Below are 22,112 nucleotides of genomic sequence, written 5' to 3'. Positions count from 1 at the left end.
AGACCTTTTGGTCATTTTGGATTTAGTTAACCCAAGTACTTTGATGAACAAAACCGTGGAGTGATGAGGAAGAGCTAAACAAGAAATAGTCAACTGAATCCTCATGGCGCTAATAATCTATTTGTCTATATTTTAATTAATGATAGGAAAAAATACACCTTTCCCAGGTTTTCAAATTTTTCAGATTGAAGATGTAGCAAGAAGAAGGGTGAGATTTGTGCCACAGAGAAAAGACCTGACTCTGAAACCTAGCTCTGCCGCTTTAATTCATTCATGATTGCGTGCCTGCTGTGCGCCAGGTACTGTGTTAAGCACTGGGAATACAAAGATGAAGAGCACAGCCTGTTCTAAAGGACTTATAGGGGCGTCTGGGTGGCGCAGTCGGTTAAGCGTCCGACTTCAGCCAGGTCAGGATCTCGCGGTCCGTGGGTTCGAGCCCCGCGTCGGGCTCTGGGCTGATGGCTCCGAGCCTGGAGCCTGTTTCCGATTCTGTGTCGCCCTCTCTCTCTGCCCCTCCCCCGTTCATGCTCTGTTTCTCTCTGTCCCAAAAATAAATTTAAAAAAACGTTGAAAAAAAATTTTTTTTTAATAAATAAATAAATAAAGGGCTTATAGTGTAACAAGGAGACAGATGAGGACACGGTTGATCACACAACAGTGAGATAACATCAACAGGGTGCTTATTAGAGGGGTACCTAACCCTGACAGAACTTACCAGAGAAGATGAGTTTGGAAGCGAGTTTGGAAGGATAAACAGAAGTATCCAGACAAGTGGGCAAGTTAAAGAGAAATGTTTTCCAGGCAGAGAACGTACTCTGTGTAGAGTCCTGGTAAAAGTTGTTGGGGTGCCTGGGTGACTCAGTCGGTTAGGCAATAACTTCAGATCAGGTCATGATCTCCTGGTTTTTGAGTTCGAGCCCTGTGTGGGGCTCTGTGCTGACAGCTCAGAGCCTGGAGCCTGCTTCCAATTCTGTGTCTCCCTCTCTCTCTGCCGCTCCCTTACTCACACTCTGTCTCTCTCACTCTCTCTCTCTCAAAAATACATAAACATTAAAAAAAATTTTTTTTTAAAGTTGTGCACAGAGAGTTGAAGGTGAAAGGCAGTGCCCAGCAAATAGTAGATTCTCAGTAAATGCATTGTATGAATGCTTGGCAGAGGTTCTAAAGGACATACCCAGAAAGATCAGCAAGGTCTTGTACTGGGAAAAGTCTTTTATTTCTTCCTAAGAGGTTTCAACTTATCCCAAGGCCCATGGAGAGACATTGAGGAGATCAAGGAGCACGCTGAGGGGATCAAGATTGTCCACTTTAGAAATTCTCCAGTTTGGAGAATTTATTAGTGTGATTAACACCGTGAGCAGAGAGACTACTTAGGCGGTTGTTTTAGTATCACAGGAAAGAAATGAGAAACATCAAAATATAGGGGGCGAGAATGGAAATGGAGAGAAGGGAAGGATTCGAGGACTATCAAAGACATAGAACCAACTGAATTTTATTATTGATTATATTTGCAAGATCAAGGAATAGGAGATTTATGGCTTAGGTAAATGGGAGGATCATGGTACCATTTGCTAAGATGGAGACTTCAGGAAGAACAAACACTAAGTGGAGGAGGGAAGGTAAGTAGTTTGATTTTAAACATGTTGCGTTTGAAATGTCCACAAGATATCAAAGTGAAGCTATTATGTAATTGAACAGGAGAGTCTAGAACCCAGGAGAGAGAGCTACACTGGGGACATCAGAATAAGTGATAGCTCATGGAAGTAGATAAAACCCCCAAAAGAAAAGGTACAGAGTAAGAGGAAAAGAGGACCTACTCCGGAACCCTAAGAAAATGCCAGCATTTCAACGGTGAGGCAAAGAAAAAGTAAGGAAACAAAGATACAGGGGAAGAACATCCGTAAAGGTTAGAAGGACCAGAAGCAAGTCATTTCAGAGAACCCAAGGGAGGACATGTCAACAGTATTAAACGCTAGAGAAAGGTCAAGAAAAATGAGGACTTGGATTTCAGAACAAGGAGGTCATTGTGTTTGGCAAGAAGGAATTTATTGGGATAGAGGGGGGATAGCAACAGATTGCATGGGATTGAGGAGAGGATGGGGGTAGAGGAAATAGGTAGAAGTGGCTGTTTGGGATAAGAAAGAGGCCAGGGCAAGTAGAGAAGGAAAATAAAGGTATTGGGAAAAGAGTGAAATCATGGTACGAAACAGATGAACATAAAGGAAGGGAAGCAAAAATAATATAAAAACAGGGAGGGGGACAAAACAGAAGAGACTCTTAAATATGGAGAACAAACAGAGGGTTACGGGAGGGGCTGTGAAAGGGGGGATGGGCTAAACGGGGAAGGGGCACTAAGGAATCCACTCCCGAAATCATTGTTGCATCATATGCTAACTAACTTGGACGTAAATTTTAAAAATTAATTTAAAATTTAAAAAAAGAGTGAAATCGTGGTCTGTGAGGTAGAGGCTGCATAAGGAAATAAGGAAATAATACAGTGATACTGAATTCTTCATTCTTGCAGCCTTCTCCTCCAAACTAAATGTCATCACCGTGCACCCGTTCCTCAAGCCAAAAAAACATGTAGCTACTTGTGGTTCTTCTCTTTTCCTCAGTTCTCATATCCAGTCCGTGAAGAATGTGGGTCAACTCTGCCTCCAAAACATTTCCAAAATCAGTCTCATTCTACCTCCACTGTCACCACCTGTCAAACGTCATCTTCCGGTCTCGTATAATAGCATCCTCATTGGTTTTCCTGCTTCTACTCTTATCCCTGTTCCTCACAGCTAAAGTGACATAAGTCATGTCATATCACTTCTCGTCTTAGAATCCTTCCGTGTCTTCTGATTGCACTTGGAATCTAGTCCAGACTCCTTTGCTGGCCTGCAAAGCCTTAGGCAGCATCCCAGACTCCCTCTTCAATCTCGTCTCCCACCACTGCCCCTGACTTCAGTCGCGATGACCTGTTTTCTACTCCTTTTCCTCGAACACTCTTTTGGCCGTTCCAATCTGTTTAAATACCACCTCCTCAAAGAGGCCCTGCCTGACCACCCTGATGAGAGTATCCTTCTCTGTCCACCTTCCCAATCATCCTTTGTATTTATTTCGTAGGGGCAAAACTTTATCACCATTGGGGTTTTTGTTTATTTGTTTGTTTCTTTGTTTTTGCTTATAGCTGATAACCCCTTTGAAATGTAATGCCCGTGCAGCTTCCTGGCATTTCATAGGCACTCAGAAATGTTCATAGGATGTTTGTAGAAAGAGAAAGAGAGGATCGATAATTATTAGAAATTAAAGGCATCAAGGATCCGAGCCTCGTGTGGTTGAGGAATGACCCACCAGTGATGATGGGTTACTCTGCTTTTAAGATTCCAGAAGTCGACAGCTTTCTAGCTGTGTGATCCTGGACATTCACAGTCTCTGAACGTCACTTTGTGGTTTATAATAACACGTGCCTCACAGGGCTGTTAGTAAAATTAAATGAAGTAAAACAGGTATGCATGTAAGACTGTCTTGTCCAGCTATTTTCAGGAAGTCAGGACTTCTGCAAATCAATTCATGACCTCTACACGTGAGCTCTTCATATGCGCTCCCCATAATGGACCTTATACTCCACCAATTACTTATTATTGGCTGAAGTGTGGCTTTTAAAAAACACTAGGATACCTGAAAGAACGTAGAAATCAGATTATTTAAGAAGAACTCAAAGCACTCCTATCAATCAATAAGAAAATATCTCTGGATGTTGGAAAACTGGGTAAAAGGATGACAAATCAAGGAATGTTCTCCCTTAACAAGAGGTATGCAAATTATAACTGCAGTGAGGTGTATTTTTTACATATCAGGCTGACACAAATCAAAATGTTTAATAGTATACTTGGCCAGGATTGGAAGCAGGCACTCGTTTACACGGTCAGTAGGAATAAAAGTTAGTACCATGTCTGTGGAGAGCCACCTGGCAGTATTTATCAAATTCTTAAATGTACAAAGCCTTTGACCTAGATATTCCACTTTTCTGTATTTGTCCACATACATACCTTGTACTCACACATACCTTGAAGGATATCTCTTGTAGGATCTTCACTGGAGCATTAATTACCATAGTTAAAGACTGGAAATTGCTTACATGTCCATCGACAGAGAAGCGGTTAAGGAGGGGCTCCTGGGTGGCTCAGTTGGTCGAACATCCAACTCTTGATTTCAGCTCATATCATGATCTCAGGGTCATGGGATTGAGCCCCATGTCGGGTTCCATGCTCTTCCTCTTCCTCTGCCCCTTACCCCCTTCCCCTGCTCTCTCTCTCTCTCTCTCTCTCTCCCTCAAATAAATAAATAGATAAATAAGTAAGAGAGAAAAGTGGTTAAGTAAATCATGGTACAGTATATAAGTGAGTGGTAGGTAGCTGTTAAAAATTGTGAGGTAGTTCTAGGTAGACTGATGTCAAAAGATCATATATATATGTATATATATGATGTATGTATTTTTTTTTGCCTGAAAGGCATTATCTGTGAGAAGATAAAATACAGCAGGACAAGAGCAGATGTGGAGAGACCAGCTGGGGATATATTATTTCAGATTCATGTGAGACATGATGGTTTCTCAGACTATAGTGGCAACATTCACAGGAAGAAAAATGACCAGAGTCGAGAGTTATTTTAAAGAATTTGATGATTGAAAGGAAATGGCGGGGGGGGGGGTTGTGGGGAGGGAGGTAGTGTCTTTCCAAGATCTGGTGCATGAGCAGAGGTGTCATTTTCCAAGATAGAAAGGAAACACAAGAATCTTGGTGTGGTAACAAAATTATAGGGGAAGACCAAAGTTCTGCGTGAGTACAGATGTCTACTGCAGACTTGTGATATGGGTCCAAAGCTCAGGAGAGCTGCTAGGGTTGGATTTATAAATTGGGGAGAAGACTGACTAAGGGTGGTAGATAGAATTTAAAAAAATAGACCCAGGACTAAATTCTGGTCATTTAAAGATTGGACACAAAGAAAGAGATGGCAATAGAGATTGAAAATCAGAAACCAGAAAAATAAAACCAGGAGACTATGGGACCAAAGAAACTAAGAGAATAATATGTTAAGGGGGATCAACTCATATTAAATGCTGCCAAAAGGTCCAGAAAGTTCACTCTCCCTTGTTTCTCTCATAAATCCTTGTCCTGTGCCTCACACATAATAAATGACCAATAAACTTTTGTTACATTGAAAAAAGAGAGAGACAAGGTTACAGGAAGAGAGAGAAAAAGGCAGAGAGATACGGAAAAATAATAGAATGTACCCTTGGGTCTCAAAAATTAAATAAATAAGACATATTCCCTCAAACATTACTGCAAACCAAACTTGATCTCAGAAAAAATAAGGAAGTTCTCTTCCCTTGGTTTTGCTCTTGAGCCATCACATCGATTGAGCTCTCAGAGTGCCATGTTGTTGTGATGTTAAGTGCCTCCTAAAAACATTCTGATAAGTAATATTCACCTGTGTCTGGTCATTCTGAGTCATTTTTGTCTTTATTTAGGTCCTGGGTGATGACAAAAAGAGCAATTTGCTTTTCCTCGTCTATCTGACCCCATCATACCACCTTGAATCAGTTGATGGAGTCTGGAGAATCCATTTCGGTGCCACTACAGTTCTGTAACACACTGTAACCACTCACGAGGATACCCAGCCCCAGTTTTCCATCAAAGAGAAAAATGACTTTTAGCAGGAAGAGATATATCACCTCTTAGAGAAACCACCAGCTTCTCGGTCTGTTACCATTCCTACAGAAAGGTGCTACCGTTGTCAAGAGAGGCTGTAGGGCTACCAAAGGAGATTGACCTTATCCTGAGAACATGGAAACCTTCTACATAGCAAAAGAGATGTCATCACCTTTCAGTCTAGTGTCCTTGAGTTAGAAACTGAAATAATAGGTGTAGTTTAAACAATATTTAAAATGTTATGACATCCTGTATTATTCAGTTAGACCAAGGGTTAGCAAACTTTTTCTGTAAAGGGCCAGATGGGAAATCTTTTAGGCTTTGTGGGCCATACAGTCTCTGTCCCAACTACTCAAGTCTGCGACTGTAGTGTGAAACCAGTCACAGACAATACGTAAGTGAACGAGGATGGCTGTATTCCAATTAAACTTTATTTGTGGACCCTGAGGTTTGCATTTCATATAATTGTCACGTGTTACAAAATATCATCTTTTTAAAAAGTCTTTCTCAGCTACTTAAAACCGGGAAAACCATTCGTAGCTCACAGGCTACACAAAAACAAGGGGTGTGCTGGATTTGGCTTAGGGACAGTAGTCTGGCAACCTTGGATTTGGAGAAATATGAAAATCATGTCACAAGCAAGATTTTCAGATTCAGACTTCTGAAGACGATAATCCGTTTTTTGTATACCCCTTTATTTTAACGTCTCAAATTTATTTGAACATACAAACACATTTGCCCACGTCTGATTTCTTTGGGAATAACATATGTCTCCCTAGTTCAGTATTGATTTAAGACTTTGCCCCTCCTCTTCCTTGTAATGAACAAATGTGTACGGATGTGGTATTTTGGTAAAGCAAACTGATGAAGTCTTGCTACTTGACTCTGAATACCTAAACAAGAGAGGACATGGTAGTTCTAATCATGTTTTTAAACTGCATTAATTCATTCAGTAAGTACTTATTAATGATCTGCTTCTTACATAGTGCAGTACGGAGCGTTACGGAATTTGACATAAAAGAAGATAGATGGATCAGGTAGATGGGTAGATACTTAGGAAGATGAAAAATCTAGTAGCTAATAGGTGTCAATGAGAATTGTTTGGATGTATCGTGGGACAAATGTAGCCACTTTAGCAACACATAGACACGTCGTTAGACAAAACTAAGTTTAAATCCAAGCCCCTTTGTGTCCCAGATGTGTGACCTTGGGCTGATTACAGAAACCATATAAGCCTCAGTTTCCTCTTTTTTAGGAGAGAGATAGTAATACCTACCTTTCAAGGATGTCGTGGGGATTAAATAAACTCGTGTATGTAAATCAGCTAGTGTGGTACCTGGTAGGTGGTAAATAATCAGTAAATAGTAGCTGTAGTTGTATTCCACCAACATGAAGCTATACAATTTGCTCGAAAGAAGCACACAATCGGAGGCAAAGCAGAGTAACCTTGTGAGTTAAAAACTTCTGAACACAAATAGAAACCCACAAGCCTGAGGGTTAATGCCTGGTAGAGAAGATTTGGGTGAAAATAAAAGCAGAAGTGACATTGTCACTGGAGCATACAGTAAAGCACCTGGCCGGTTGTCTTTGCCTTTCCTGGTGACCAGTGCTGGATTGTCTAAGGAGCTCCACCTTAGAGGGGGGTCTAGCTCCCTGATCTCCCGATACTTAAACACCATTCTGACTGGGAACAAAGCGTGTCACCCGTATCAGCCCCAGCATCGTGCTTTCTTCCAGTCTGGTCAGCTGTGAGCCTCAGTCAGACACAGCTGTAGATTGCTCCTATCCTGCCTTCCATTCCTGCGTTTATCCATTTGGGGGCTTCCACCTTGACCTCCACACCTTCAGTCTCTGGTCATTTTGCCTTGCATCCCGGTCTTCCTGTAGATTTGGGACCCCTTCCTGAATCCTGCCCTTCTTTACCACGACACTGACATTATTAGTGTATCTCTTCCCTAGAGATGCCCACACCCCTGCTTGTGATCTCCTTAAACTATGGTACACATTGGCCTTGCCCTTCATGCTGGACTGCCTAGTATTAATAGCTTCTTGAACTTTACCTTGGTAAGAGACACCAGGCTTGAGGAGCCTAGCTGCCCTAATCCAAGCCAGCTTCTGTATTCGCAGCCCATGCCCCGGGGAGTACTCCCCACCCCAGTCTTGGCTTATACTCTCTCTCCACTGGCCGTGCGTTGTCAAGCCTTGCGATCCTGTTATGGCAACATTAATAATGCTTTCCCAATACAAATGACACACTTATTGGCAGAGGGGCATGATACAGGGGTAATGAAGGACTTCAACATCCACTGACAAGCTCATTCTGGTGAAAAGAGTATCAAATAAAGTTGGCATGACTTAAATCTAAATTACTTAGAAGAGGTACCATTCTATGCTTAATTCTCACCACCTAAGAAGAATGCGTTGGTGAAGTAGAAGTGACATGCAACTTAAAATAAGTGACCACAGCATCCTTGAACTTGTAATAGCCAGCGAAGGCAATTCTGCACTTGCTAACCTGACACAAAGAAGACTTGAGCAAGTTAAGAGAAAAGATAGGCACAAGGCTCGGTCTGGCCAGGAACTAGGAAAGAAGGTGAAAGAGGAGTAAAATGACTTGCAATTTAAATTTCGTGGCGTCTGGGTGGTTCAGTTGGTTAAGTGTCTGACTTCAGGTCATGATCTCACGATTCATGAGTTCGAGCCCCGCGTCAGGCTCTGTGCTGACAGCCCAGAGCCTGGAGCCTGCTTGGGATTCTGTGTCTCCCTCGCTCTCTGCCCCTCCCCCACTCATGCTTGCTCTTGCGCGCGCGCGCGCTCTCTCTCTCTCTCTCTCTCAAAAACAAACATTAAAAAATTTTTTAAAAAGAAATTTAAATTTTTATACAACAGGTGATTTCAATGAAGGAAAGGGAGCATGTGAGAAAGATCAACGTGGGCCGAGTCTGTTAAGTGCCCGACTCTTGATTTCGGCTCAGGTCACGCGTGACCTCACAGTTGGTGGGACAGAGCCCCACATCGGGCTCAACGCTGGCAGCACTGAGCCTGTTCGGTATCCTCTCTCTCCCTCTGTCTCTGCCCCTCCCCCATTTGCACTCTCCCTCTCTCGCTCTCAAAGTAAATACAATTTATTTAAAAAATAAGTGACAAATAAATACGATCAATGTGGCTGCTCCAGAAGTGTTCCGATAAGCTCATATGTTTAAAGGACACGTACAGAAAGCAGGAGTAGGGCCTTGTTCCAAGGAAGGGCTCAGGTCTGTGAAGAGAATGCAAGAGAGCTAATGTCCAGAGACAACTAGGATCTGGAAATAGTACTGAAGACAGTTAATGGGTTTTTGTTTGTTTTTTGCTTATGTTTATAGTAAGAATAATATGAAGACAGGATAGTGCTGTTGAATGCGGAAGACCATCTAATACTGATATTTGAAAAACACAGTCATTCAACTACAGCATTTCCTAGATTATAAGGTACAAACTTTCTCCTCTCACATCTTTTATATTTGAAGCAGCAGAATTTATCTTCAGTATATATGTTTAATGTGGTAGTGTTTTGGAGGAGGGTTCTAAAAACAGTAATTAAACGGTGGTACATCAGCCAATAAATTGGTCTTCAAATTTCTTTTTTTTTTTTAATGGTTATTTATTTATTTCAGAGAGAGAGAGAGAGAGAGAGACAGAGGGCATGCATGCACACAGGGTAGGGGCAGAAAGAGGGAGAGAGAGAATCCCAAGCAGTCTCTGCACTCGGCATTCAGCACGGAGCTTGACATGGGGCTTGATCTCAGAACCGCAAGATCATGACCTGAACTGATACCAACTTAACCCACCGAGCCACCCAGGTGCCCGAGAATAGAATTTCTAAAATGGCGGTTTGTTCACGTAGCTCTGCTGGGATCAATCACGCTCAGCAGATGAAGGGTCCACTTTGTGTCCTGGCTGGGGCGATGCTGCCGGTGGCCGCCAAAGGTAGGAGAGATCAGAAAGCAGTTTAGACGCCCCATTCAAAAGTGTTTCGCCCTATGGAGGGGAGCGGAGGAGGGCTGATAAGCACTAATGTAGAAAAGAAGTGTCGAAAATATTAGAGACGGGACTGAGACAAGAGAGGAAAACCATGGTCAAAACATCTAAGAAGGAGTAAAAAGAGCTATTGCTGGCCCACAGAGGCTTAGTCAATTTATAGGCATGTCACAGAGGGGGAAGGGATGACGTCTTAGCTCGAGCTGCCATAATAAATACCATAGCCTGGGTGACTTAAACAAAAAAACATTTATTTCTCACAGTTCTGGAGGTAAGAAGTCCAAGATCAAGGCACCAGCAGCTCTGGTGTCTGGTAAGAGGCATTCCCTAGTTTGCAGATAACCATCTTCTTGTGTATCTGTACAACACATAGAAAGAGAGAGATCATCTCTTTTGTGTCTTTTCTTATAAGAGCACGAATCCCATCCATGGGGTGGGATGGAGGACGGCTTGTCTTGGGCAGGACATTTTGAACTGTGCCTGGCTCACAGTTGTGGGCACTGCTGTGTCTTACATTCTGAATCACTGCTGTGATCAGCGTAGAGCCTCGGTGCTCCAGGGTCCAACATAGAAAATGTTTAGAGCAAGATATAGATCTGGGGTCTCAAACTAGGAAAAGACATTGCAAAGTGATATCAATAAAACCCTGAATTTAAAAAAAAAAAAAAGGCAAAGAATAGTGCAAATGAATAACCAGAGAACAAAATGACCATAAAACAATGGTTTTACCAGAATAAATACAGGGGAGAGTGGAGGATGTGGTCTATTTCCACCCGGTCTATGGAATCCATATTAAAGAAGAATTTCATAGAACCTATAGATCATTTGGCCATGAAGGAAATTGTTCCAACCATACATGATTAGACCTTTACAAAGTGTGATGTACCCAGATGGTCCCTATGCAGCTTGAATGTAAAGAGTTTAGCACTTGAGGAAGGGACCATGTTTTTTCATGATTTTTAATTCTTAGTGTCTACCATATTAATAGTGATGAAACAAATGAGTTTTTTTTTTAATTTTTTTTAATGTTTATTTATTTTTGAGACAGAGAGAGACAGAGCATGAACGGGGTAGGGGCAGAGAGAGAGGGAGACACAGAATCGGAAGCAGGCTCCAGGCTCTGAGCCATCAGCCCAGAGCCCGACGGGGGGCTCGAACTCACAGACCACGAGATCGTGACCTGAGCTGAAGTCAGACGCTTAACCGACTGAGCCACCCAGGCGCCCCAACAAATGAGTTTTTAAATGGCAGAGAATTTCTCATTTTCTTTTTTAAAAATTTTTAATTAATTTATTTTGAGAGAGAGCACAAGCAGGGGAAGACAGAGAGAGAGGGGTAGGTAGAGAGAGAGAGAAAGAATCCCAAGCAGGCTCTGCACTGTCCTCGTGGAGCCCGATGCAGGGCTCGAACCCACAAACCGTGAGACCATGACCTGAGCCAAAACCAAGAGTCGGCGGCATTAACCGACTAAGCCACCCAGGTGCCCCAAGAATTTCTCATTGCCTATTAAAAACAATAATCTTGATATTCAAAAATATAGTCCTTACCTTACTTTCCTTCTCAAATGCATTCCCCTTTCCCAGCTGCTGCTTCCTTTGGGACATCCATGTAGCCCTGGGAAAGCTGACTCTCCCTTTATCTCGGGGAGGTAGAGCATGTGTTCCAGACTAAGCCAATCAATGAATTTCATTTTCTTGGCCACAGTGACTACTTCAGGTATGGGTATGTGACCTAAGTCGGTCCACTGAAAGAGAAGGTCAGGATTCGTGCTGGAAATGCCAGAACGAAGATAATTTTCTTCAGGAGTTGGATGCGTGAGACTTTAACTCTGGGAGTTCTTGTCCACCATCTTGGAGCCTCAAGGGGAGGGTCTGTTGAGAATGGAGCTATCACCAGGGATTAAAGCACATAAATGAAAGGGAGTGTTCAGGTACTCTCCACATTGTGTAAACCACATGGGAATCATGACCCTGAAGCCTTTGAATTTTTCACTTACAGGAGCCAATAAATATTTTTTTTGTTTAAGCCAATAAATATTTTTTTTTTGTTTAAGCCAATTTGAGTTAAATTTGCTGTTTCTTGAAACCAAAGCATTTTTTTTATTCAAAAGAATGAATAAACATGACTAAGAAGGAATGGAATGCATTTCAGATGGGTTAAAACGTTAAATGTGAAAAATGGCCATATAAAAGAAGTTAATAGTGTTGAAAAGATGTGGTATAAGCACATCTTGGTCTTAACATGTTAAAGGCCTTCATGGGCAAAGAAGTAAAGGCTTATAGTTTATAAAAGAAAGATATTTATAGATTTGACTACTTACAACAACATTTATGTAGATACAACAGTACCACAAACAAAATTAACAGATAAATGAGAGATTCTAGAACTTTGCAATTATATATGACAAATATATATATAAATATATATATAAACATATATATAAACATATATATAAACATATATAAAATATATATAAACATATATATAAAATATATATTTATATATATATAATATATATAAATATATATATAAATATATACATGACAAAGAGTAGTATCCTTAATATATAAAGTGCTCTTGCAAACTTATAAGAAGACTACCTCTCGAAAAAAAATGGGTAAAGAACATGAAAAGGCAAAAAAAAAAAAAAATTCAGTTGGTCAATTAAAATGAAAACAGTCCAGGGGCACCTGGGTGGCTCAGTGGGTTAAGCATCTGACTCTTGATTTCAGCTCAGGTCATGGTCTCAAAGTTTGTGAGATCAAGCCCCACATCAGGCTCTGTGCTGACAGCTAGGAGCCTGCTTGGGATTCTCTTTCTCCCTCTCTCTGCCCCTCACCCCACTCACGCACATGCACGCGTGTACTCTCTCTCTCTCAAAATAAATAAACTTAAAAAAAAATAAAAGGAAAGCAGTCCAATCTCACTAATAATTAGAGAGACACTGATCAAGGTAAAACCAGATGTCTTTACGACTAGCAAATTGTCGAGAACTTTAAAATGGTACGTTGAGTGGCTAAAGATACAGGGAAATAAGCACCATCATACAATATTGGGCATGAAAATTGGTTCAAGCATTCTGTTGGTTCAAATTGGTTCAGCAATTTGGCATTGTGTATAAGAAACTAACATATGCAAACCATTTAACACAGTCATTTCACTTAAGAGTTTAAATACATTATTTACCTGGAGGTTTCTAAGTGGGTAATGAGAACTCTACCACTTAGCATGTGCAAGTTCTGTGCAAAAGTACTTTCCATCTACCATCTCAGTTGATCTTCCCCAACACCCAGAAACACAAGCCCTGCCATCATCCCCATTTTACAGATGAGGAAAACAAAGCTCAGGATGGTTAATGAATATGCTTCTGATTAGACAACAAGTCAGTAGTGGAGCTGGGATTCGGTCACAGAAAGTCTGGTCTCAGCGCCCTCATGCCCCACTGTTAGACTAAAGTATTCTTTTGGTCCTGGGCTCCTCCCTGTTCTGCTCAACTTACTTTTTTCTTTTAAGAGGAAGATTGAATTTAAAAAAATAAGATAACTATGGGGTAGCTGGATGGCTCCCCCATCCAGTTAGTTGAACATTTGACTTTTGATCTCAGCTCATGTCTTGATCTCAGGGTCATGAGTTCAAGCCCCACATTGGACTTTGTGCTGGGCATGAAGCTACTTAAAAACAAACAAACAAATAATAAAAACAAACAAAAAAATAAATAATTAAACAAAATAAAAGGAAGATTTCTTAGTCTTGAGTTACAACTTAAAAGGCATAGTTCTGCTAAGAACACAAAGCTGAGAAAATGGAAGAGAAAGAAGGTGAGAAAACCAATGTTTATGGAGCCCTCGTGATATATTAGGTACTGTACTGCCTCTTGTAAGCCTCTTCTTGCAAAGAACCACTTTGCAATGTAGTTATGATTATCCCTATTTTCACTGATAAGTTGAGCCAGAGCGAGCATGACATGACCAAGGTCACTGAGCTACCTAACAAAACCAGAATTCAAATTTACACCTGCCTGACTCCTAAGCCCTTGCTCTTTTTATTACTGGCTAATAAAAACAAAGCGTAAGGGGCGCCTGAGTGGCTCAGTCAGTTAAGCGTCCAACTTTGGCTCAGGTCATGATCTCACTGTTTATGAGCTCGAGTCCCACATCGGACTCTGTGCTGACAGCTCAGAGCCTGGAGCCTGCTTTGGATTCTGTGTTTCCATCTCTCTCTCTGCCCCTCTCCCACTCGCACTGTCTGTCTGTCTCTCTCTCAAAAATAAAGAAACGTTAACATATAGATAGATAGATAGATAGATACATATATATATATAAACACACAAAATGGAAAAATATAGTATTTAGTGGGAAACAAACTTCTGCAATTGGCTTTAAAAAGTCAACTGTATAAATACAAGAATTATGAGACCTATTTTATTAACATTTCAGGTGCAAAAGATCTCAGGATGTGGGTTGATTGTGAAGTACTATGAGTAAGTATTGGTACTATCAGAATACTGATACAGTCTCAGATGGCATTAACAGAAAACCCATGTCCTGGGAAGGTGCAAGAATGTTCCAGCTGGTTTGTACACTGCTTATACCAGATAAGAGAAATTGAGATTCATTCTGGGAGCCACATTTTAAGGCTTTTTTATTACATTTATTTATTTTTGATAGACAGAGAGAGACAGAGCAGAGGTGGGGGAGGGGCAGAGAGAGGAGACACAGAATCGGAAGCAGGCTCCAGGCTCCGAGCTGTCAGCACAGAGCCCAACGCGGGGCTCGAACTCACAAACCGTGAGATCATGACCTGAGCTGAAGTCGGACGCTTAACCGACTGAGCCACTCAGGTGCCCCGCTGGGAGACACATTTTGAAAAGGACAGACAGCAATGGAGGTCTAGAGTAGAGCTGCTAGCTGGTAACAAAATACATACATACACCTATGCAAGTATGCATACGTAAAGACTGGATTATTTCACAAAAGTTCAATGAGAATACCCAGAAGGTAGCTGAAAACCACCCTCGATGAGAGGAAGAGATGCTTCTTATACTGTGTGTGGCTCCAGAAGGGAGCTGTGGCTGGAAGGAGGCAGATTTGGGCCAGTTAATAAAAATTAAAACATGACCATATCTTGCATATGTTTTTAGGCACTAAAATGCCAAGTGCAGTGCTTTAGACACAGCAGGCACTCCATATATGTACTGAACTCTATGGAATGTTCAGTTGCTCAAAAACTCAACAAGTTTGCCTTGTGGGGTAGTAATATGTGGGTGGGAGCCGGCTGGCAACGTTTTGTAATAAAGACGACCGTCCCGTAAAAAGAAATCCCTATACCTTGCCCAACTCCACCCTTTTCCCAGCCATTACCTGCTTCCCTCCCAGCCAACTTCAAAGAGGAGTCTTCACTCTATCCATTCCAGCCTGACTTCTAATTCTCTAGAATATGTGCTCGTGAGATCTAATCACCAAATATAATGGTATCAGTCATCCTACCCCAGGGAGAACTCTTGGTTATTTCCTCTCGGAAGGGCTCTCCCCCCGTTGCTTGTGGACCTCCTCCATCCCATACGCAAGCTCCCTTTCTGTTCCTCCTCAGCCCCCTCCTCCCCTGGCAACTGTCTGCATACTTTCCTTTGGCATTCTTTTCCCCATGCACCCCCCCACCCCAGGATATCCCATCCATTCTGAGGACTTAGCTACCATTGGGCACTGCTTTCTGAACCTACACACTCAGTCTAAACCTCTTTCCTGATCTGCAGACCTTTGCATTTCGCCACTGGTAACCCACCGTTACTGTAAATCTAATATGCTACTCATGACCCCCACCACGCTTGCTCTCCTTCCCCCTCTTAGCTTAGTTACTGTCATTACACTTCAACCTTGGTCTCTCTCCCCTGCTCCCAAACTCCTATGTAATCAATAACCATGTCCTCAACGCTACTTCTAAATCTCCCTTGGATTTGTCACTACTTTTCATTCCACTGCTGCTATGGTGATTCAGACCTTAATCCCTTTCTTAGACTATTACAGGGGCCTTCTAATTGGCTTTCCAGGCTCCAGGCTCCCCTTCTTCTAGTGTGGCCTTCATCTTGCCAGCTAAAGTCTTATTTATTTTTTAATATGAATGATCACATCTCTACCCTATTTAAGAACCTCTGATAATTATTTATTGTCTTCAGCATAAAGTCCAAATTCCTTACCTGTAAATCAAGGTTCTTCTTGATATGGCTACAACCTACCTAATGATAGTCACTTTCAACTCACACCAGACTTCCCTCTTTTCTCTGAACACAGTTTGCCTTTTCACAACTTTGTACCCCTTTTCATCCTACTCCCATAGGGAAAATACCTCTCCTCTCCCCTGGACAGGACCAACTCATCTCCTCCTTCAGTGCCTAACCCAAACTTTAGCATCTCTAGAAAAAACAAAGAAACAAACAAACAAAACACTTTTTAACTTGCAAGTCAGACATCAGGGCACAAGACATGATATTTATTTTTTTTTTAAGTTTTTAAAATTTATTTATTTTGAGAGAGCAACAGAGAAAGTCAGCAGGAGAAGGGCAGAGGGACAGAGAGAGAGAGAGAGAGAGAGAGAATCCCACGCAGCGCAGAGCCTGACTTCGGGCTCGATCCCACAAACCGTGAGATTATAACCTGAGCCGAAATCAAGAGTCAGGCACTCAACTGACTGAGCCACCCAGGCGCCCCACAATATGGTATTTAAAACAAGGGACTGGGGGTGCCTGGCTGACTCAGTGAAGCATGAGACTCCTGATCTCGGGGTTGTGAGTTAGAGCCCCACGTTGGGTGTGGAGATCACTTAAAAATAAAATCTAAAATAAAATAAAATAAAGCAATGGACTGGCTGGGTAATTGTAGAGAACCAAGCCCAAGGGGGCTTCCAGCATTCAGAAATGAGGAAGGACCCAGTGAAAGAGAATGAGAAGGAATACACAATAAGGTAGGAGGAAAGCCAGTGTGGGTATGAAGCCAAGTAAAGAAAATGTTTCAACAAGGGAGTGATCATCAGTGCCAAGAAGCTGCTGAGAGGAAAGTAAGGTGAGGACGGACAATTGACCCTTAAATTGGACAACATAGAGGTCATTGTGACCTTCACGTGTGTGTTTTCAGTGGAGTAATGGGGAACAGAAGGCTTATTGAACTGGCTTCAAGAGATAGCCAGAAACGAGGAAGTAGATGTTTGTTGAATGGGTGACGTGTTGGATGAATGAAGAAATGATGTCTTAGAGGGGATTCCATAATTGGTCGGGAACCAAAATAGAGGAGTTATTTTGAACTTAGAGTCTCTGAAAAGTTTCCAAATAGAAACAAGGATGCGATTTCATGATGCAAAGCTTTTCTTAAGTGACAAGGGAATTCAGAGTAGGACTAACCGAGCAGTAGGGTTATTTTAGGGAAGGTTCTGTGTGAGTTCTGTAGTGATCACATTTTATCTACTGCTGACCCAGTTCATAAGGACCTTTATGCAGGACTCCTCAGAGGCTTCAGGGAAGAGCTGTCCTTGCAGACCCTAGGTGTATATTCAGAGACTCTTTCCAAATGCCTCTTGCTAGTGTGTGGGGTTGCTGTAAGAAGCCTGTAAAGTTGGTTCTCACTCCTTTGGAGGCTGGGCAGTACCACATCTGAATGATTGGGAAGAGATGAACAGGAAAAACCTGACCCCTCCAACACAGTACATTAGAAAATGCTGTATTTGGGAATATTTCTATAGAAATTTCTTATACTGAAATACTAATGGAATGGGCTATGTGACCACTGATATTTGAGGAAGAAGTAGGCTGCTCTTACCTGCCACCCCCTGGAGTATAATCGTAAGGAAGTATGGAGACTACAGACTTTGGGTAGACCAGACCCGAGCTTTGATGTCGTGACGTTACTCAGTGTCTTAAAAGGCACTTTGGTATAGATCCCATGTAGAATGTGGTTTCACTTACATGACTAAGGACAAACAACCCTAGGGGCCATATATTTTCCTTTAAAGAATTGTCTATGGTGAAGTCCAGGGCTTGGATTGTGACATAGAACTCACCACAGAATATCTGAGGAACTTCCTGTCCTACCTTGTTCCCCATAGTTTGCCAGATGCGTAAAGTGCTCCTGTTTGTCTTTACTTTTGTGCGTTCTGTGCCTTCTACCTGGAATACCCCAATCCCTTCTTCCTGACATGCTGAGATCTAGGAGCACCTTCTCTCAGAAGCCTTCCTCATCCTCTCACACACAGACCGATTCCTTCTCTGTGCTCCCCAGACCATTCTCATCTGTCATTCCATCACCACACCTATCACACTGAACTACAGTTGTTTACTCCTCTGGCTCCCTCACTGGGCTCTGAGTCTCCTGAAGTCAGCAATTTTGTCTTCTTCCTATTTTCATTCTGTGCATCTAGAATAGCGCTTGTACGTTTTGGGCACATGACCACTGTTTTGAATGGATGTATGAAGGCTTGAGAGCATTAATGAGAGAACGAGTGAATGGATGCATAAAAAAGATCAGAAAAATGTGATCCCCCAAAAGGTGGCTAATACAAGCATAAAAATGTCAGTGACTTCACATATATGCAGAATTTGTGCATGTGAAGGTATGTGCCAAATCCAGCTGAGACGGGAAGATCATTACAGCATAATGCACATAAGGAAGAGCTAGTACAATCGACTAGTAATATGTGTCGCACAAGTTGGTGAGAACCATGCTGATTGAAGTCAGAGTTGGGTAGTAAAGAATTGATTGGTTTCGATCTAGATTTGAGAGAGAGATTTGATCTGTAGGACACCTGAACATTTTGGTGTTTGTTATTTTTTTTTAACGTTTATTTACTTTTGAGACAGAGAGAGACAGAGCATGAACGGGGGAGGGTCAGAGAGGGAGCGAGGCACAGAATCCGAAGCGGGCTCCAGGCTCTGAGCTGTCAGCACAGAGCCCGACACGGGGCTCGAACTCACGGGCCGCGAGATCATGACCTGAGCCGAAGTCGGACGCCCAACCGACTGAGCCACCCTGGCGCCCCTGGTGTTTGTTATTTTTTTTAATCAAGGTGTTTTTCATCTTAAAATGTGAGGGCAAGGTATACCTTAATAAACATGTTTATCTGAAGCATGGCTTCATTGTAGAAAGAAAGAAAAGAAAAGAAAGAAAGAAAATGGAAAGAAAGAAAAGAGAAAGAAAGAAAGAAAGAAAGAAAGAAAGAAAGAAAGAAAAAAGAAAGAAAGAAAGAAAGAGAAAGAAAGAGAAAGAGAAAGAAAACAAACCAGCTGTTACACCTCTAAAATGGAAGGTACATTGAACCCATCATTTTATCCAAACATGCTTTAGTTTCTTTCGTGCATACTTTGTAGAATAATAGCCCTTACTCATATTTACATTATAAAAGTGTTGTTATTGTAAATTAGATAGGATAAAATGGGTTAAGATGTCTTCTCTGAAAGACATGCACTCGACACAAATGAGGTATTATTATTTAGTTTTTCCTTTTCAATATCGTTAAACGAGAATTAGATGAAAACTAGGCTTTAAGCAATATCCAGTGGGTAAATGATTATTGACTCAAGTGAAATGAAAAAAAAAAAAAATCTTTAGCTGAAAACTCAGCATAGCCAGTCGGTGAGCAAGGCAAAAATATTGTCTTTATCTGTGATGCTCATCACCGCTCTCTATCACCTCTCTGGGCTGCAATCACAAACTGAAGACAGTTAAGGCTTGCCGTTCAGTCACCTCGTGCATTTTACAGAAGATGGACATCCTGGAACAGTTGCAATTTGGAAACAATGCTTCAACTAATTAAGCCATGCAACTAGTTTTGTTACTGATTTAAGGGCCTAAATGAACCTTCTCAGGCCTTTGCGTCAACACCTGGTTCTGAGTTTCGGGGAGTGCTATTAACTACAACCTTCTCAGGTTATTACTGCCAGTGCCTCTGTGCTCCCCATTAGCACCACCCAGGCCAGAGCTTTTTCTATCTTCCTCTTGCAATACAGGCTTATGACGGAAGGAGAGGGGTTGTGGAAATAAGATTTGGGGAACTGTGAACGTCGGGAACTTCCGTTCAAGTCACTGAAAGAACACACCGGGAAGATGAAGGATAACAGAGCTAGTGGGATAGACTGTCCAGCATAACGGTGCCTGGCCTCTGTGTGTGCAGAACAGCTTCGGCCCATTTCTGATTCTTCGTCTTTGATCTTGGACTGCCCCCTGCCCCTCCCCTCATGTCCAAACCCCTTACAGTGTTCATCCATTATGTATTGGCTCACCTTCATTCCCTAGGACCGACCTTCAGCGTTGTTTCTAGTGGTGGTCATCTGTTTTCCACCTGAACCATTTATTTTGGCTTCTGGATTTTGTTCTCAGAGAGGCCCCCTGCTTGGAGAGCTGTCTGGCCAGCTGTGGGGCCAGCTGCCTGCTCCAGATTCCAAGGTGACCAAATCTCTCTCTTCTCCCTCTGACTGGTCCCAATCCAGGAGCTATAGCAGCAGGTGAACAATGATGATGATATAGCAACGGTATCTGACCAGACTTTTACCTGGGGGGGTTGCTGCTCAGAGAGGTCAGTTTACATAGCACAGCACAGTGGGCCGGGGGCCGGCAAGACCATGTGGGCCTTCCAGGCCTAGTGAAAGGTTGGGGTGCAGAGGAAGAGCTGGGTGCAGAGCACAGAAGGCAGACTTGGTTAACTCTACAGTTTTAGCCACAGCCAGTGCTGGTTGTAGGACCACAGTCTCGCACACTGGCCATGCCTACCAAGATCGTTGCCATACAGTCAGCTCAGCTACAGGTGGCTACAGGCAGTGAGGAAGACTTTGTGGTGGCCCTCTTTCCTCACCTTTGGGAAGAAGATCTAGGGATTATGTGTTCCATTTCTAAGGCAAACTTTAAAAAAAAAATTGTTTTTAATGCTTATTTATTGTTGAGAGGGAGACAGAGAGACAGCGTACGAGCAGGAAAGGGGCAGAGAGAGAGGGAGACACAGAACCTGAAGCAGGCTCCAGGCTCCGAGCGGTCGGCACAGAGCCCGACGCGGGGCCCGAACCCACGAACCCGCAAGATCATGACCTGAGCCGAAGTCAGACGATCAACCTAATGAGCCACCCAGGTGCCCCTCGAAGGCAAACATCTCGAAATAGTTGTCTACATTCATTGGCTCCACTTGTTCCTCAACTCACTATGACCTGGCTTCCGCCTCCACTGACGCTGCTCTTGCCCGGCACCTGCTCAAGTACCTTCTTGGTGCTCACCCCATGACTGCTTCTCAACATTTTCTTGATCTCTTGACAGGATTTGCCTTTGTTGACCACAACCTACTCGACATGTGTTTCTCCTTTGTCCTCCGTGATACCTCACATTCTTGTTGCCTTCTCCTCCCTCTGATTTCACCTTCTTACTCACTCCCCCTCCCCAACCCCCACCCCGGCCACCAAAGGCCTCCACCCCGGGGCTCCTTTCTCTGCCCATTCTTTAAGGTTGTTATTCCTCTGGGCGCTCTCTTGGGTCTTTTCTCTTCCCCGGTGCTCACTCAGGGTAACTCTTTCATCCGTGTGGATTCTGTTGTGGCCTGTCAGGTACTGGTGATTCCCACACCTGTATCTTCAGACCTCTAGATCAAACTACCTGCTGCTACCCTGCCAGTGTTCTCCGGGCATCACAAACCAAACATGACCCCGTCTGGACTCTCCCCTTCTCCTCCACAGCTCCTCTATTTTGTGTTTCCGTTTTGCTGTCCCAGTGACTGACATCACTGTCCATCCTGTTGTTCAAGCCAAACATCTGAGCAGCAGTCTTGACCTTCCCCCTTCAAAATTCCAACGATCAAGCAATCACACATTTTAGTAGATTCCGCCTCCTCTATGACATAGCTTGTACAATTCTGAGCGACTGGGACCCGCTTACCTTTCCAGTGTCGTCTCTGACCACTCTGTCTCAGCTATGCTGAACTAATTTTCAGTGCTCAGCTGCTCAGCACACACGGTCATTTCTGTCACCTCAAAAATGCACATCTGCAACACCCTCCACCTCAAAGAGGCTTGCTCCTCTTTTTGTTTTAATTTTTAAAAACGTTTATTTAATTTTTTTGTTTAACGTTTATTTACTTTTGAGACCGAGAGAGACAGAGCATGAACGGGGGAGGGTCAGAGAGACAGAGGGAGACACAGAATCTGAAACAGGCTCCAGGCTCCGAGCTGTCCGCACAGAGCCTGACGCGGGGCTCGAACTCACGAGCCGTGAGATCATGACCTGAGCCGAAGTCGGACGCTTAACCGACCGAGCCACCCAGGCGCCCCAAAACGTTTATTTATTTTTAAGAAAGAGAGAGAGAGATTGAGTCAGAGCATGAGTTGGGGAGGGGCAGAGAGAGAGACACACACACAGAATCTGAAGCAGGCTCCAGGCT

At 42.8% G+C, this 22,112-nt stretch overlaps 1 protein-coding gene across 1 annotated transcript in view; it reads left to right on the top strand.

Annotated features, from left to right (window-relative positions):
- Nucleotides 1-22,112, top strand: part of MKLN1 (muskelin 1) — a 372,917-nt gene that overhangs the window by 2,521 nt on the left and 348,284 nt on the right. The window lies entirely within an intron of this gene.

Source organism: Acinonyx jubatus, chromosome A2 (assembly GCF_027475565.1).
Source record: "Acinonyx jubatus isolate Ajub_Pintada_27869175 chromosome A2, VMU_Ajub_asm_v1.0, whole genome shotgun sequence".
Lineage (NCBI taxonomy): Eukaryota > Metazoa > Chordata > Mammalia > Carnivora > Felidae > Acinonyx > Acinonyx jubatus.
The sequence above is the reverse complement of the archived record's forward strand: the minus strand, read 5'-3'. Positions and strand labels throughout refer to the sequence as shown.